The sequence below is a fragment of the Protomyctophum parallelum genome, assembly GCF_964188405.1.
Source record: "Protomyctophum parallelum genome assembly, chromosome: 11".
In the NCBI taxonomy this organism is placed as follows: Eukaryota; Metazoa; Chordata; class Actinopteri; order Myctophiformes; family Myctophidae; genus Protomyctophum; species Protomyctophum parallelum.
In genome coordinates this window covers 36,307,750-36,326,359 of record NC_139707.1, presented here as the reverse complement: position 1 = coordinate 36,326,359, position 18,610 = coordinate 36,307,750, and the positions used below count along the sequence as shown (strand labels likewise).

Sequence of the window (18,610 nt, the reverse complement as noted above, 5' to 3'; positions counted from 1 at the left end):
AGATTATAAAACTGTAAATGTTTATTTAATAATCCTCTTGTATTGTATGCATGCTCTGATAATATTTATCAATGTGAAAGTGCACTTGAGAGGCAAATATTATAATAATGGTAATTCCTTTATAAGTTAGGAATTTATCAGTCCCTCTTATCCAAAACGATTTTCAATAAGCAAGGTAATTACATAGAGAGACAGTGTAGTTCCTCAAGAAACTGGGATCCCAGGTAAACTAAGAACCTACCATCAGTCAAACAATATCACAAATACAATAGTGTAACATGCTATCTATGATATGATATGCATTCATATCATTGTGGTCAAGAAAACAAACCTATGTAACAAAAACATGAGTATAGTGACCAAGATATGTCTGCATGGTAGCCATATCTTGTTCAATCACTCGCATCAATCGAGGCAGAAGGTGGCAGGAAGGAAGGGGTATAGGGAGTGTCATGTGCTAGGGGGTGAGATGGAGTCTGAAGAGGTGATCTACAGATTACAGCAGAACATTCTGACTGAGTCTGCAGTTCTGACTGCAATGGGGAGTTTGGTTCACAGTTTTGGGAGCCAGGAGAGAGCAGTGTCTCGGACGTATGGAGCACAAAAGTGTGTAAACACAAACTTGAAGACAAAAGTGTGTAAACACAAGCATTGAAGACACTGGCGGAACAACATTGGGCCGGGCCGGGGTGTGAGACAGCACGACCGGGCCTCACCGAACATGACTCCCAACAGCCCCCCCCCCCCCCCCCCCCCCCCCCGCGATCGTGAAAAGAAACATTTACGCTAACAGTCGCTGCTAATTTGAGCAGGCGTGCATGAACGAGAGAGGAGTTGTGTGTGTGAGGAGATGATCACAGTCACAGATAGAGGGAAAGTGTTATATTTTGCCTGTTATTTATGCTATATATTATTGATCGCGTCTGTGTCTGTGACATTGCGCAGCAGTGCACACACACGAGAGAGAGAGACGTAGAGAGAGAGAGAGAGAGAGACGTAGAGAGAGAGAGAGAGAGACGTAGAGAGAGAGAGAGAGACGTAGAGAGAGAGGTGCTGCGTGTTAAAAAAAAATAGGCTACTACTCATCTTTGTGTTCTGTTTCACCTTTGCTGAGTGATCGCACACAGGGAAAAGCAACAAGAAGGGGTTTAGAATCGAAACAGTCCGTTGTGGAATCACACAGAGTGATTAGCCTACTAATGAGTGACAGGTCTTGCCACTTTGGTAGCCCTGGCTGGACCGCTTCTCTCTCGGCAGCGCAGTACATTCTCATCAGACAGACATGATATTTTGTTAAAGTGTAGGCTATTATAGGCTATATAGGCTCTGTATCTGGTTAATTCAAGATTCAAGATTCAAGATTGCTTTATTTGTCATTCTTTAATTCCAACTGCAGCAGCAGAAAAAAACGAAATTGCGATGTGCTGAGTGCACGGGCCGCAGCAGCATGGGTCGCGCGCAGCTCGCGCTGCCACAAACTTCTCTTTACATCAGAGAAAAAAAGAAAAAGAAGAAAGCGATCGGCGACTTCTTCAGAATCAAGAGGAGTTAGTTAGTTAATTGCGGGAGCCTATGCGGGGGGCCCGCTGGTTTTATTTTAATTTTTTATTTTTATTTAAAAAAATCGTCCATCGATCATCTGACAGCCCGGGCCCTCAGGAGGTCCGGGCCGGGGTGTGACCACCCCCCCCTACACCCCCGGTAGCTCCGCCCCTGATTGAAGACAAAATTGTGATTAGCCAGAATGATGTATGATGATGAGAGCGCCCCCCCACTTCACACAGGTGTGATTTTGTTTTATATAGATAGCAAGCTTTCGGTCATAGATCTTCAGGCATAAAACAACCAGTGAATATGACAGTATATAAAGGTTCAGGCCAGGGTGTCATCACTTTATTGACAAATGTGTCAACTGTGCCAAACATTTCAGTGACAAAATAAATTATGGGTAGTCCTACAATTAAGTGTACTACAAAAAACTATGGACACAACTGTCCACTGAGCCAGGAAGCACAAAAAAAGGACACTAAATCCAATACAATGCAGACATCAGGCAGTAGCAATTATAAAGTAGGAGCATTTTAATCTATTGTGATTTATTTATTGTATGACACTAATGTCAAAATCGTCATTAGAGGTTGTAGACTTTAGGGTAAAACAATCAGCCAAATATATTTGGAAACTGAGTGGGTTATTTTGTTTTAGATTTATTATTATTGTTATTATAATTTATGCTCTAGGAACAATGGAAATGTGAGCTAAACATACAGCATTCTACTTAAATAAGAAGAGGGACAATGCAAACAAACACTATGATGAATGGTGAAATGTGAATAAATCATAACTGAGTGAATTCAGTGAAAGACATGTCACGTTTCCCAGTCTCGCTGTTTCTCCTGTATTTTTCAGGATAATTATATGTCTGCTGTAGTGCCGGAGAAGATGTGCCCATGTTGCCTCTTCGGGCTCTGCTTCAGGCTCCGTGGTAAGCCCGGCCACCAGGCGCTCGCTGTCGAGCCCTACCTCCGGCCTCCTATAGTAGGATATATTTGTACTTTTGTCACATACCTGATCTTTGCCTCATAACACTTTGTTGTTGCATTCAATCTGTGAATGAAACTGGTGCTATTGCACATTGGACACATGCCTGTTTTGATTGGGCCACTTAATTGCAGCTTTCTTAAGAACCGCTAATCCAAACAAGTTAAAACTTGTTACATGAGTCCTCACTCAGCGACAACTGCCAAATGTTGACTCCATACAGTGTTCATTTTTCAAGATATATAGAGAAAAAAAAAACATTGCATGGATAGATAGATAGATCTTTATTTGTCATTTGGATGCACCTAGTGGTCCTCAGTGATGTATCCCAAGGTCATGAGGGTTTCGGGTCTCGCAACATCATATACCTCTCACTCAGGTGACCCAGCTATAGGTAGCTTTTTTCTAATATAAAAAGCTACATAGGGGTGTAACAACACATTTTAACAGTAATATTATATATTATATTATGCATGAATATTTCTCTTCCTAACCTTTATAGCGTTATGATATGTATAACATCGGTACAGTAACCATCAAAACATTCTATCTGTGGGAAATGTGTATGTGGATTGTGCAGGATTTGTCTTTTAAGGGAAATATTATGGATGTAAATAATTAAACAACGATTCACTGGCAAATAGATATTTTATTTGACCACATATGGACAAACTCAGACCCTGACGGACACAGAGATTCCAAACATTTATAGTGTAGTGATATGGATTATGGAATGCAGCATTATATGCAGGAATTATAATTTATACAATTTCTGTATCATTGCACCTTACATCATTTGGGATATATATATATATATATATATATTAGGGCCGGGACTAATTGCGATGAATTTAGATTAATTAACTACAGAAAAATTTATCGCGATTAACTACAGATAAATTAATCGCACCTTCTTTTTCACCGCGGAACGTTTCTCACTGGGTGCTTTTCTATAGTACTGAAAACTGGAAATAATAAAAAGTCACCCCATTTTGTGTTGCCTAGAACTGGAGGTCTGACAAAAAACAGTAACATATGAAGTAAGTACAGCTTTGTGATGTCACTGAGATGTACTCTGGGGTGACTTTTTATTATTACAGGTATATTAATGACAGTAAAATGTTGAAAATGAGTGGTATCCTGTAGTCACTATTCGTTGATTCACTGGGATACCAATAAAAAAAAGAAAAAAAGGTTTCTCGCTGTTCTCGGGTTGAATATTGATATGCGATTAAAATGCGATTAATCTAGATTAATTAATCGCAAAGCCTCTGATTAATTAGATTAATTTTTTTAATCGAGTCCCAGCTCTAATATATATATATATATAAAATATACAGTATATATACGCGCACACACACACACACACCAGGCGCGTCACGTTCCTATAACGGCGGTGGGTGCCAAAAATAAATAAATAAAAAAAAGCCCAAACTGGTACACCCGATAGGCTACTATTTAATATTTCCCTTATTTTTGATACATTTTCTTATCACGTCTATGGTATGAAAACAATGCTAAGGAGTTGCTTCAATGAAATATAATTGCTTTAAGCTGAAAACGATATGTTTAATGATGTTTTTTAGCGTTGTTACATTTATCATGCATGCCAATTAATCCGACATGCACAGCAATTGTAACACTGGAACAGCGTCCACGTTCGGTTTAATAACTCCCGACCTGTTTTATAAAAAAAATAACTTGAAGTGGTTTATGGTAGCTGACATGTGTAGGTCCGTTGCCTGAAAATATTACATGTGTAGATAAACGGATCTCTGAGTAAAAAAATGAAACGTGCAAAGTGTTACATCGTTGGCGGCTCTCCCCTACTTTATTTACAATTTGCTAATGAACACAGTGTTTCAGTTCACAACGAACACATTAAATTGTTTCAGTATTTTGTTTCAACATTTCAGCATGATCAATGATAAACAGCTAGCAGTCGCTTTCTGGCGGTCGCTTATTGACGTACCATTTAATGTACGTGATCCAGGTAAATGTCTCTTTCCAGTAGGGTTGATATTTTCGGGCATATTTTGCGGCTTTTGCTCGGCGGCTGGCTATTAAGAGCCGTTGTGTTGGCGCTGAAGATAGTGCTGTCAGCCTCGGCAGCTACTTGTAGAGTCGGTGTTCATCATCGTAGATTCGTAGTCAAATGGAAATGCATCCTGTACTTACTGTAATGTATGTATGCGACATACTCTCTACCTGGCAGCAGAACAAAAGCCACCTTATTAGCATTTGAATGCCCATGGGCGGCGACCCAACACCTCTCTGGCCCGCGCCCGACGCTGCACAAGCTGGTATGTGACTACGTGACATTTTCATTCAGGACAGTCACTATACAGTGGGTGCATATTCTGCTATTAAAACAGAATGCCAGTGGGTGCAGCTGCGCTTCTGCACCCCCGGAGTTGACGCGGCTGACACACACACACACACACACACACACACACACACACACACACACACACACACACACACACACACACACACACACCATTGGATTAGTGATGGCCATATTGGAGAAAGTGTATTAACCGCTAAGGGAATGTGTTGAAAAAATGTCCTATATTAGAGGGGCTCTACACGCTACCCTATAGAGGGTATGCACGTGACATCATCATCAAACCCGGACATTATGCACATTATTGCATGTATGCAATGAATATGCCTATTTAAATCCTGACACTCTTTCACTACTATTGTTCTACAAGTAATCCATGTGCTGCCGGTAATAATGGCATGGGAGCATATAAAATAGCAACACAGCATTGTATGCAATCAAATAACTTGAATGAATCCTCAATGAAACCTCAATTGCATTTTGACCAAAACATTTGTCAATAAATGCTACTACAGGCTTTTTTCCTCAAAGTGAGAAATGGTGTGTATTTTCAGATCATCACTTTGACTGAATCTTTGTTCACAAACTGAGCAACTAAAGGGTTTTTCCCCTGTATGAGTCGCCATGTGTTCTTTCAGCTTACTCTTCTGACTACAGCCTTTGCCACAAACTGTACAAGTAAAGGGCTTTTCCCCTGTATGGGTCCTCAAATGTGATTGCAGCTCACTCCTCTGACTACAGGCTTTGTTACAAACTGTACAAACATATGGTTTTTCACCTGTATGAATCCTCATGTGTTTATTCAAATCACCCTTTTGAAGACAACCTTTGCCGCAAACTGTACAACTAAAGGGTTTTTCTCCTGTATGAGTCATCATGTGTCTTTTTAGATCACTCATTCTACTACAGCATTTGCCACAAACTATACAACTAAAGGGTTTTTCCCCAGTATGTGCCCTCATGTGTCTTTTCAGATCGCTCATTTGAGCACAGCATGTACCACAAATTGTACAACAATAGGGTTTTTCCCCTGTATGAGTCCTCATGTGTCTATTCAAATGGTTTTTTTGACCAAAGCATTTGCTACAAATTTTACATATATAGGGTTTTTCCCCTGTATGCATTCTCATGTGGTCTTTTAGACGGTCCATACGACCAAAGCTTTTACTACAAACTGTACAAGTAAATGGTTTTTCCCCTGTATGAATCCTCATGTGTGTTTTGAGAGTTTCATTTTGAGTATAGCTTTTGCCACACACTGTACATGTAAAGGGCTTTTCACCTGTATGATTTCTCATGTGTGTCTTCAGATGTTTCTTTTGTCGATAGCCTTTACCACAGACTGTACAGGTAAATGGCCTTTCCCCTGTATGAGTCATCATGTGATCTTTAAGTTGACCACTTTGACTACAACCTTTACCACAAAATTTGCAAGTATACGGCCTTTCCCCTGTATGAGTCCTCATATGTGTTTTTAGATCACCCATGAGACCAAAGCCTTTGCCGCAAACATTACAAGTAAAGGGCTTTTCCCCTGTATGAGTCCTCATGTGTGACTTCAAACCATCCTTACGTGAAAAGCTTTTACTACAAACTGCACAATCAAAAAGTTTATTTTGTGCCGCGTCTGATTTCAACGTGTTTAAAGCTGACAGACCTTCCCTGCTCTCCTCCCAATCATCACTGTCTTCATTGTCAGATTCAGAACACTGTGAGGAGAGAAGCTGGTCATCACTAGATTGCTGTGATGCTACCCAGTACTCTATATACGCTTGTGTTTTCATGTGTTCCGTTGAGGTACTGCCTAGATCCTCTGTCTCTCCGTTTTCATCATCATCTTCACTTTTCACTGCTAATTTCAACGTTGACCCATGAGCCGGTCTTTGAAATAGTTCATCCTGGTCCTCCGTAATCTGTGGAGTGTCTGAAGGGCTCCTCTCTTGCTGACCAGGGGGAACTTCCTCTTTACCCACAGGGAGGTGCAGGAAGTCTGGGCAAAAGATAAAATGAGAGAAAAATATTTAATGTTTGAACTTCCATTTTTATCCCCACACACCGTTTCTTGTAATTTAGCTGTGGTAGGTGGAAGACACAAGTAATATATATATAGGCCTATACTGTATGTTTTATTGATAGTATCAAGTGGAGATAGACAGGAAAGAGAGGGAGAGAGAGAAGGAGAGAGACATGCAGCAACGGTCGTCATGAACAGGACTCGAACACTGGGCTACTATTTGGGAAAATACGGCAGATTAAGCACTGTTTTTTTTTACTAATCTTGTAAACGACGAAGAGTCTCTACTCTCTACTTTCTGAAAACACCAAATGATGAACATCAAACGTCAATGGTCTACGCCTTGTATTGAAATGAAGAAAATATATTCTTCAATAATAGTCAATGAGTGGCTGAATTTATGCCATTGTGGTAGCCTGTACTTTTTGTACAGGCTACTTTTGTACAGGCGAGTGGTACAGTACAGTGCCACTCACTTCAGACGGGTCTGATTTTTTATTCTCCCGCTGACCAATTCAGTCCAGGTGGAGCACAGAGTATGAACTGGTCTAGCAGAATCCATGAAGCATGGATCTTTTTTACATTTAGTTTTCTTTTAATACAATTCTCCTCCATACCCGAGTCAGTGAATCCATAGAAATCTTCCTCGTCGCTTTCCTCTTCAAACATTAGATAGATCCGTCGATGCTGTTCTGTGTCCATGGCTGGAGAGAGGAAAATATTTATATATATATAAATATAAAAATAGCAAGAGTGTGTTCGCTACGTCCATCTGTTTGCATACGAGGAGAGCAGAGCTATACCCATGTGGCATGCAACGTAATGCTTTTGATTTGATTATTGACATGTTTCTATCCTGTTTTACTTTACTCTCCTGCTCTTAGTCTACCTTGATCATCCTTTCTCAAGAAAACTACAAAATGGTGTAGCGTGCACAAAAATAAAAGTAATGTTATTTAACAATAAAGCTCATTCTCATTCTAATTGTTTCACCACCAATACAGTTGCTGCTCTGTGTAATCATCTTTCCCTTTATTTCCAATGAGAACAGAGTGCTGTGGCTACCGGTAGGATGTCGCTGGTTTTATAATTTAAAGTGTTAGAGAGATGACAAAAGGTTTCAGCATTGTCTCCATATCAGGTGTTATAATGTACAGTAGCTTGTACAGGAAAATCTCTGCTTAACAATTAATCAGTCGATAAGGTAAATCAACTAATCAAGGTTGGACGATATGCCAAAATGCCAAAATCAGCCATAGTCTGCCCCAAAATCGCAGATTGACGATATATTCGCACTATGAAAGCAATAATGTGAGAACAGCTCCCCGGTCCCTTAAGCCCTTATATTCACTGTACAGCGAGTCGCGTGTCGAAAATAGCTGATCTAAAAGCTCACAACGTGTTGTTGGGTTACGAACACGACTGCACGTTGTCAATGAATAAACCAAGATGAGACGACATGACTATATTTCTGCTGCCATGTACCAATCTCACTCTCTCACTGACCAAGACTTGTTTAGACAATAAAGAATTGTAAAACATATCACTTCCATGGGATATTCCTTTAGAACTATAGCTTGAACACATGAGGAGATAAAGTGAAGTTGAAGCAAGAAGTTTGACAGATGATAAAACATAATTCAAACAAGGAATTAGCCATCACACTTTGCAGATTGACTGATATAAATTGGTTTTGAATTGCGTCCGCATCCTCGAGCTTGAGACCCGGGTCATTTGTACTGTACATACTGTATAAAGTGCTCTGCGGCCCATCATTTTTTCTGTTAATACACTTTTACTGCTCCTAGTATTGATTTCTTTTATAGTATTGTATGTCTTTATATGTCTTGATTAATTGAATACACAGGACCACAATAGAGCACCGAAGTCTGTACTTTCAGTACAGGGCGCCAGTACACAGGTTCATGTATTTTTTTATTTGCATTGAAATCCCCATAGGGGGATTTTAGGTCGCTTCATATAAGAACTGTGTTTGACAAATAAACTGATCATCCCGGCCTTTCTGAAACTGGTGCTATTGCACATTGGACACATGCCTGTTTTGATTGGGCCACTTAATTGCAGCTTTCTTAAGAACCGCTAATCCAAACAAGTTAAAACTTGTTACATGAGTCCTCACTCAGCGACAACTGCCAAATGTTGACTCCATACAGTGTTCATTTTTCAAGATATATAGAGAAAAAAAAAACATTGCATGGATAGATAGATAGATCTTTATTTGTCATTTGGATGCACCTAGTGGTCCTCAGTGATGTATCCCAAGGTCATCAGGGTTTCGGGTCTCGCAACATCATATACCTCTCACTCAGGTGACCCAGCTATAGGTAGCTTTTTTCTAATATAAAAAGCTACATAGGGGTGTAACAACACATTTTAACAGTAATATTATATATTATATTATGCATGAATATTTCTCTTCCTAACCTTTATAGCGTTATGATATGTATAACATCGGTACAGTAACCATCAAAACATTCTATCTGTGGGAAATGTGTATGTGGATTGTGCAGGATTTGTCTTTTAAGGGAAATATTATGGATGTAAATAATTAAACAACGATTCACTGGCAAATAGATATTTTATTTGACCACATATGGACAAACTCAGACCCTGACGGACACAGAGATTCCAAACATTTATAGTGTAGTGATATGGATTATGGAATGCAGCATTATATGCAGGAATTATAATTTATACAATTTCTGTATCATTGCACCTTACATCATTTGGGATATATATATATATATATATATATTAGGGCCGGGACTAATTGCGATGAATTTAGATTAATTAACTACAGAAAAATTAATCGCGATTAACTACAGATAAATTAATCGCACCTTCTTTTTCACCGCGGAACGTTTCTCACTGGGTGCTTTTCTATAGTACTGAAAACTGGAAATAATAAAAAGTCACCCCATTTTGTGTTGCCTAGAACTGGAGGTCTGACAAAAAACAGTAACATATGAAGTAAGTACAGCTTTGTGATGTCACTGAGATGTACTCTGGGGTGACTTTTTATTATTACAGGTATATTAATGACAGTAAAATGTTGAAAATGAGTGGTATCCTGTAGTCACTATTCGTTGATTCACTGGGATACCAATAAAAAAAAGAAAAAAAGGTTTCTCTCTGTTCTCGGGTTGAATATTGATATGCGATTAAAATGCGATTAATCTAGATTAATTAATCGCAAAGCCTCTGATTAATTAGATTAATTTTTTTAATCGAGTCCCAGCTCTAATATATATATATATATAAAATATACAGTATATATACGCGCACACACACACACACACACACACACACACACACACACACACACACACACACACCATTGGATTAGTGATGGCCATATTGGAGAAAGTGTATTAACCGCTAAGGGAATGTGTTGAAAAAATGTCCTATATTAGAGGGGCTCTACACGCTACCCTATAGAGGGTATGCACGTGACATCATCATCAAACCCGGACATTATGCACATTATTGCATGTATGCAATGAATATGCCTATTTAAATCCTGACACTCTTTCACTACTATTGTTCTACAAGTAATCCATGTGCTGCCGGTAATAATGGCATGGGAGCATATAAAATAGCAACACAGCATTGTATGCAATCAAATAACTTGAATGAATCCTCAATGAAACCTCAATTGCATTTTGACCAAAACATTTGTCAATAAATGCTACTACAGGCTTTTTTCCTCAAAGTGAGAAATGGTGTGTATTTTCAGATCATCACTTTGACTGAATCTTTGTTCACAAACTGAGCAACTAAAGGGTTTTTCCCCTGTATGAGTCGCCATGTGTTCTTTCAGCTTACTCTTCTGACTACAGCCTTTGCCACAAACTGTACAAGTAAAGGGCTTTTCCCCTGTATGGGTCCTCAAATGTGATTGCAGCTCACTCCTCTGACTACAGGCTTTGTTACAAACTGTACAAACATATGGTTTTTCACCTGTATGAATCCTCATGTGTTTATTCAAATCACCCTTTTGAAGACAACCTTTGCCGCAAACTGTACAACTAAAGGGTTTTTCTCCTGTATGAGTCATCATGTGTCTTTTTAGATCACTCATTCTACTACAGCATTTGCCACAAACTATACAACTAAAGGGTTTTTCCCCAGTATGTGCCCTCATGTGTCTTTTCAGATCGCTCATTTGAGCACAGCATGTACCACAAATTGTACAACAATAGGGTTTTTCCCCTGTATGAGTCCTCATGTGTCTATTCAAATGGTTTTTTTGACCAAAGCATTTGCTACAAATTTTACATATATAGGGTTTTTCCCCTGTATGCATTCTCATGTGGTCTTTTAGACGGTCCATACGACCAAAGCTTTTACTACAAACTGTACAAGTAAATGGTTTTTCCCCTGTATGAATCCTCATGTGTGTTTTGAGAGTTTCATTTTGAGTATAGCTTTTGCCACACACTGTACATGTAAAGGGCTTTTCACCTGTATGATTTCTCATGTGTGTCTTCAGATGTTTCTTTTGTCGATAGCCTTTACCACAGACTGTACAGGTAAATGGCCTTTCCCCTGTATGAGTCATCATGTGATCTTTAAGTTGACCACTTTGACTACAACCTTTACCACAAAATTTGCAAGTATACGGCCTTTCCCCTGTATGAGTCCTCATATGTGTTTTTAGATCACCCATGAGACCAAAGCCTTTGCCGCAAACATTACAAGTAAAGGGCTTTTCCCCTGTATGAGTCCTCATGTGTGACTTCAAACCATCCTTACGTGAAAAGCTTTTACTACAAACTGCACAATCAAAAAGTTTATTTTGTGCCGCGTCTGATTTCAACGTGTTTAAAGCTGACAGACCTTCCCTGCTCTCCTCCCAATCATCACTGTCTTCATTGTCAGATTCAGAACACTGTGAGGAGAGAAGCTGGTCATCACTAGATTGCTGTGATGCTACCCAGTACTCTATATACGCTTGTGTTTTCATGTGTTCCGTTGAGGTACTGCCTAGATCCTCTGTCTCTCCGTTTTCATCATCATCTTCACTTTTCACTGCTAATTTCAACGTTGACCCATGAGCCGGTCTTTGAAATAGTTCATCCTGGTCCTCCGTAATCTGTGGAGTGTCTGAAGGGCTCCTCTCTTGCTGACCAGGGGGAACTTCCTCTTTACCCACAGGGAGGTGCAGGAAGTCTGGGCAAAAGATAAAATGAGAGAAAAATATTTAATGTTTGAACTTCCATTTTTATCCCCACACACCGTTTCTTGTAATTTAGCTGTGGTAGGTGGAAGACACAAGTAATATATATATAGGCCTATACTGTATGTTTTATTGATAGTATCAAGTGGAGATAGACAGGAAAGAGAGGGAGAGAGAGAAGGAGAGAGACATGCAGCAACGGTCGTCATGAACAGGACTCGAACACTGGGCTACTATTTGGGAAAATACGGCAGATTAAGCACTGTTTTTTTTTACTAATCTTGTAAACGACGAAGAGTCTCTACTCTCTACTTTCTGAAAACACCAAATGATGAACATCAAACGTCAATGGTCTACGCCTTGTATTGAAATGAAGAAAATATATTCTTCAATAATAGTCAATGAGTGGCTGAATTTATGCCATTGTGGTAGCCTGTACTTTTTGTACAGGCTACTTTTGTACAGGCGAGTGGTACAGTACAGTGCCACTCACTTCAGACGGGTCTGATTTTTTATTCTCCCGCTGACCAATTCAGTCCAGGTGGAGCACAGAGTATGAACTGGTCTAGCAGAATCCATGAAGCATGGATCTTTTTTACATTTAGTTTTCTTTTAATACAATTCTCCTCCATACCCGAGTCAGTGAATCCATAGAAATCTTCCTCGTCGCTTTCCTCTTCAAACATTAGATAGATCCGTCGATGCTGTTCTGTGTCCATGGCTGGAGAGAGGAAAATATTTATATATATATAAATATAAAAATAGCAAGAGTGTGTTCGCTACGTCCATCTGTTTGCATACGAGGAGAGCAGAGCTATACCCATGTGGCATGCAACGTAATGCTTTTGATTTGATTATTGACATGTTTCTATCCTGTTTTACTTTACTCTCCTGCTCTTAGTCTACCTTGATCATCCTTTCTCAAGAAAACTACAAAATGGTGTAGCGTGCACAAAAATAAAAGTAATGTTATTTAACAATAAAGCTCATTCTCATTCTAATTGTTTCACCACCAATACAGTTGCTGCTCTGTGTAATCATCTTTCCCTTTATTTCCAATGAGAACAGAGTGCTGTGGCTACCGGTAGGATGTCGCTGGTTTTATAATTTAAAGTGTTAGAGAGATGACAAAAGGTTTCAGCATTGTCTCCATATCAGGTGTTATAATGTACAGTAGCTTGTACAGGAAAATCTCTGCTTAACAATTAATCAGTCGATAAGGTAAATCAACTAATCAAGGTTGGACGATATGCCAAAATGCCAAAATCAGCCATAGTCTGCCCCAAAATCGCAGATTGACGATATATTCGCACTATGAAAGCAATAATGTGAGAACAGCTCCCCGGTCCCTTAAGCCCTTATATTCACTGTACAGCGAGTCGCGTGTCGAAAATAGCTGATCTAAAAGCTCACAACGTGTTGTTGGGTTACGAACACGACTGCACGTTGTCAATGAATAAACCAAGATGAGACGACATGACTATATTTCTGCTGCCATGTACCAATCTCACTCTCTCACTGACCAAGACTTGTTTAGACAATAAAGAATTGTAAAACATATCACTTCCATGGGATATTCCTTTAGAACTATAGCTTGAACACATGAGGAGATAAAGTGAAGTTGAAGCAAGAAGTTTGACAGATGATAAAACATAATTCAAACAAGGAATTAGCCATCACACTTTGCAGATTGACTGATATAAATTGGTTTTGAATTGCGTCCGCATCCTCGAGCTTGAGACCCGGGTCATTTGTACTGTACATACTGTATAAAGTGCTCTGCGGCCCATAATTTTTTCTGTTAATACACTTTTACTGCTCCTAGTATTGATTTCTTTTATAGTATTGTATGTCTTTATATGTCTTGATTAATTGAATACACAGGACCACAATAGAGCACCGAAGTCTGACGTCACTTTCAGTACAGGGCGCCAGTACACAGGTTCATGTATTTTTTTATTTGCATTGAAATCCCCATAGGGGGATTTTAGGTCGCTTCATATAAGAACTGTGTTTGACAAATAAACTGATCATCCCGGCCTTTCTGTCAGGGGGGTGGCTGTGCGTCGTTAATGATGTCCATTCATATTTGATACAGCCAGTTTCTGGAGAAAATGGAATTAATTTGGCCGCAAAAACCTTGAAACTACATATGAAAGCAATGTCGCTGCTAATATACGTCACGCCCAGCTGTCAACACATTGCGTTCCTGAGATTCCTCGTTGACGTAAGCTCAGCTGGCGGTGACTCGACTCGTACTACTACTAACCACGAAACATTAAATATCAATAAAAACAACTTAATTAACAGTTTGACTGCGGAAAACGATTTATCAGACTTTTAATCAACCCCCCTTCACTGCCGAGATTGTTGTATTACCTTTAGAGCATACGCTGAATTATTTGGGCTTTTAATCCGCGAAAATCGAGCGAAAAAAGCTTCCGCCGTTTGTTATGAACGGCTGGAACACCCGCCATCTTGGTACACCCGGAAGACGCAGCACAGGACCCTCCTCCATGAGGCGTTGAACCCCATTCGTTTACATTGGCCTCAATTTCCCAGAAGCCCTAGCAGCCCACAGCATGTGACGATTTCCGGTTTCATCTCAAAACAGATGCATCTTCTCTTTTTCTCCGCGGCGATGACGGATTTTCTTTTTTTTTGTTTACATTACGGCGGATTAAACACATAAAACAAAAGGCGCGTATGTCCGATATGGCAGCGACAATAACCTGGAGTAATCCATTCAAAGCACGGAAACTGTTAACATGTCAGTTTATGTTGTGCGACGGGCAGCTGCAGCCACCCGGAAATGTAGTCTTTGGGTTGTTTGCCTCGTTTCTAGTGCTTATTTTGTTACTCTTTGGGTATATTTGTACATTTACACCTTCAGACGATGCTTCATATCCATATCCGACTGAAAAGGCCGGGATGATCGGTTTATCTTTTAAACACAGTTCTTATATGAAGAGATCTAAAATCCCCCTATGGGGATTTCAATGCAAATAAAAAGTACACAAACCTGTGCACTGGCGCCCTCTACTGACAGTGACGGCAGGACTTCGGTGCTCTATAGAGCACCGAAGTCCTGACGTAAATTGCTCATCCCTTCGATTCCCCTGGTTCGCGGAAGTAATTTCTCTATGGAGAATAACATGGGGTGATCTTAATATCGTCTACTATAAGCGTTGTGGTCCAAAAATAAACAAGCTGTCTCTGCGTTATTGTCAGGGAGGTGTCTCTGTATCGTTTGCAACAGTCAGTCACTCATATATGATACAGTCTGCTTCTAGCGAAAATCTAACTAATTCAGCAGCAGTAACATTAGCGTTTTCTCTCAGTCAGTTGATTCTTCATATCCATATGAGTGAAGCGGCCGGGGTGACATGTTTATTTTTCAAACACAGTTCTTATATGAAGCGATCTAAAATCCCCCCTATGGGGATTACAATGCAACTAAAAAAATACATGAACCTGGGGACAGACGCCCTCTACTGAAAGTGACGTCAGACTTCGGTGCTCTATGGAAACATTGTGTTATCCTTTTAGCATTATTGTAAAATTGTACCACTGTACTTAATTGCAAACTGTTAAAGTAGTCAATCAATCAAAGAACAACAGAATAAAAATAAATGACGAGTGAGAGCATGAAACTTACAGACGTCCGGGTGTTCTTCAGGTTCCCGTTTAATAGAAATGGTCATGGCTGAATCAGGAGAACTCATCTCCACCTGCAGGCTGGACTCCACTGACTGGTCTGACTCTGAAAGGAAGCAGGGATCGACATCGGGGACGTGCAGAGAGTGTTAGAGAGGCAGGGGCTGGAAATCCTGTCAGACGGCACTTTTGGACTAAAATAGCTAAAATAGCAGATCACGCGTTGTGAGCTTGTAGATCAGCTACTTTCGCCGGGGCGCAACCCAGCAATCTTTAGCTAGTGGAGATGCGGTGTAACGTCAAATTTGTACAAAATGCTGTGTTCAAGTCCAGGAGACTTTGGAGAAAAAAAGCAATTCTCCTGAATGCTGCCTTCCGGCATGGCATGGAAAGGAGTGGCATTTGCATTTCTTTCACTGTAGTAAATGCTGCATTCGTGGTCTGGAAAGGGCAGTTGTTTTACAGATGGGTAAAAGGGCAGGGGCTGAAGCCCCCTTTGATGTCTATGTGTGCACGTCCCTGATCGACATTATAAATGAACTGGAAGGCCTGGCCTGGAAGTACCGTTTGAACCCCCTGGGCCAGTAGAATACATGAAACATCCAAAGAAATAAAACACTGACACCTAATTTCACATAATTTTCCTATGGTACTGGTGTTTTGTAATGTTTTTTTTTTATTAAATCATCTATGCAGCTTCATGAGTCCGACATATTGTTGGATTAAAGACGAAGCATAGTTTATTCACTGCTTGCTCCCGCGAGACGCATGTGTTCACTACAGTCTTGTAGCAGCACAGAGCATTTAATCTTCCCGTTTTCTCTTTTCTTTCTCTTTCTTTCTTTTTGGAGTGTTTTTACAGACTGGGAAGCAACATTCTTCTGTTAAGTGTTAACACAATCAAACGTTAGGAATGTAGTCAGGGACGTGCACACGTAGACATCGAAGGGGGCTTCAGCCTCTGCCCTTTTACCGGTCTGTAAAACAACTGCCCTTTCCAGACCATGAATGCAGCATTTACTACATGGTGAAAGAAATGCAAATGCCACTCTTTTCCATGCCATGCCGGAAGGCAGCTAGCATTCAGGAGAATTGCATTTTGCGCTGAACAAATTTGTTTAGAAATCCAATGTCGTACACCGCATCTCCACTAGCTAAAGAGTGCTGGGTTGCGCCCCGAAAATAGCTGATCTACAAGCTCTCAACACGTTGCAGCGTTGGTTCACGATACCATTTTCTCACAACCTTTCTTTTACAAAATGAGATTCCAGACAAATTATGATAATTATGGTTACCGTATTTTAATTTAACAAAAACGAGAAAATACAGTATTTTATATATTATATATTTCTGGTGAGCAATATGCAATATTATCTCCCATCTCTATTAGTGAAAATAATTTGAAAGTGATGTCAACCTTAACTGGCATGATACAAGTCCAAATACTTTCCAACTATATGTTTTTCTGCTGCTTCCGTACTCTTTGAGCTCTTTGAACTATCATTGTATTTCAAGATCATAATTATTGTAAAAACACTGACTATTCCATGAGACATATAATTTCCTCCAGCTTGGCCGGGAATTACAACCAACATAACTGCCACTTTTAGGGCTGGCTATCATTCAAAAGGAAATGATTAGTTTACTAATAGTCATACACATTTGACTAATATTAAAAAATAATTGATTTCAATAAAGGAGACAGAAGAATAGAAGATATACACTACTACTACATTATCACTAAAGGAAACAGGAATACACAGGAATACAACAATTCACTAAAGGAACTTATGAACATTAGTAGACCAGGGGTGCCAAAAATGATCGCAAAGGCTCTGCAGGTATAGACCACATGACATGCCCCAAGTATTATTGTTTTTTTACTAAACGTATATTATAATCAGTGTCACTAAACGAGACACAAGAATATTTATAACATGATAATACTCAATTTAATGTATAATTATCACTAAAGGAGAAACGTATCTACAATACATCAATAGACATATTGCCAATATTATGTCATTCATATTTTCATGAATTAATGTCCATTGTAATACTTCATCATCATATGACAGTTCTGCTGTCATATGACTATTTAAAAACACATTACTAATTATGAATTAATAATAATAAAATCAGGCCTTCATTTGGTCTTTGGGCCCGATCAGTTTGAGCTAAATGTCACTAGAAGACGTTGAAATTGTTTTTAAACAAATGTGTCATAAACCGGTAATAGCAGAGTACATTATTTATAATAACGTACGGCCTAGATTGTCAAATGATCTTGGAAGGATAGGCTATAACAGTTTTAGCTTTAACTGCTAAACTAGCCGTTAAGCTAAAGTTAGCATCAAAGTGTTTTCGTGTGCAAAATAATCAAACAGCTATAGTTTTATACCCAATCTATACAGCTTGACGACTTGTTGTCATGCTGAGATGAAGGTTTCTTCTCCATGTTTGTACTTACAGGAGTGCTGTCTGCCGCCGTGCAGCGATAAACCGTGAAGAAAAGCTTGCAAGTGCTACACCATAACAACAAATAAGGCTTCCGGTCTTAACTTTCAAATTAATTCCAAAAAGAAAAGAAATAAAGATTTAATACGTCAATGATAAATCAATTAAAGCGTGATACAGCTTCTCTGGATGGGAGATCGATCCCCGCAGCTGCTGAGCTGTGCTCTACCCATATTCTGTTTGTCAAAGTGTTGAACAAAGAGAATAATCTAAACTATTTACTTCACTTGTTGAATTAAAACAGATCTGCTTTGTTATTATGGCAAACGGTCTACAAAGGTTCGTGCGCGCACACGCACGCACGCGCGCGGAGAGAGATGGAATTGATCCAGGA

At 39.5% G+C, this 18,610-nt stretch overlaps 1 long non-coding RNA gene across 1 annotated transcript; it reads right to left on the bottom strand.

Annotated features, from left to right (window-relative positions):
• Positions 1-10,434: 10,434 nt before the first annotated feature.
• On the bottom strand, positions 10,435-18,289 carry LOC310866471. Its single transcript, XR_014569919.1, has 4 exons — positions 18,161-18,289; positions 15,761-15,865; positions 12,737-12,823; positions 10,435-12,095 (listed from the first exon to the last, which is right to left on the bottom strand). It is a non-coding gene; the product is annotated as an uncharacterized lncRNA (long non-coding RNA).
• Between the last annotated feature and the right edge of the window lie 321 nt (positions 18,290-18,610).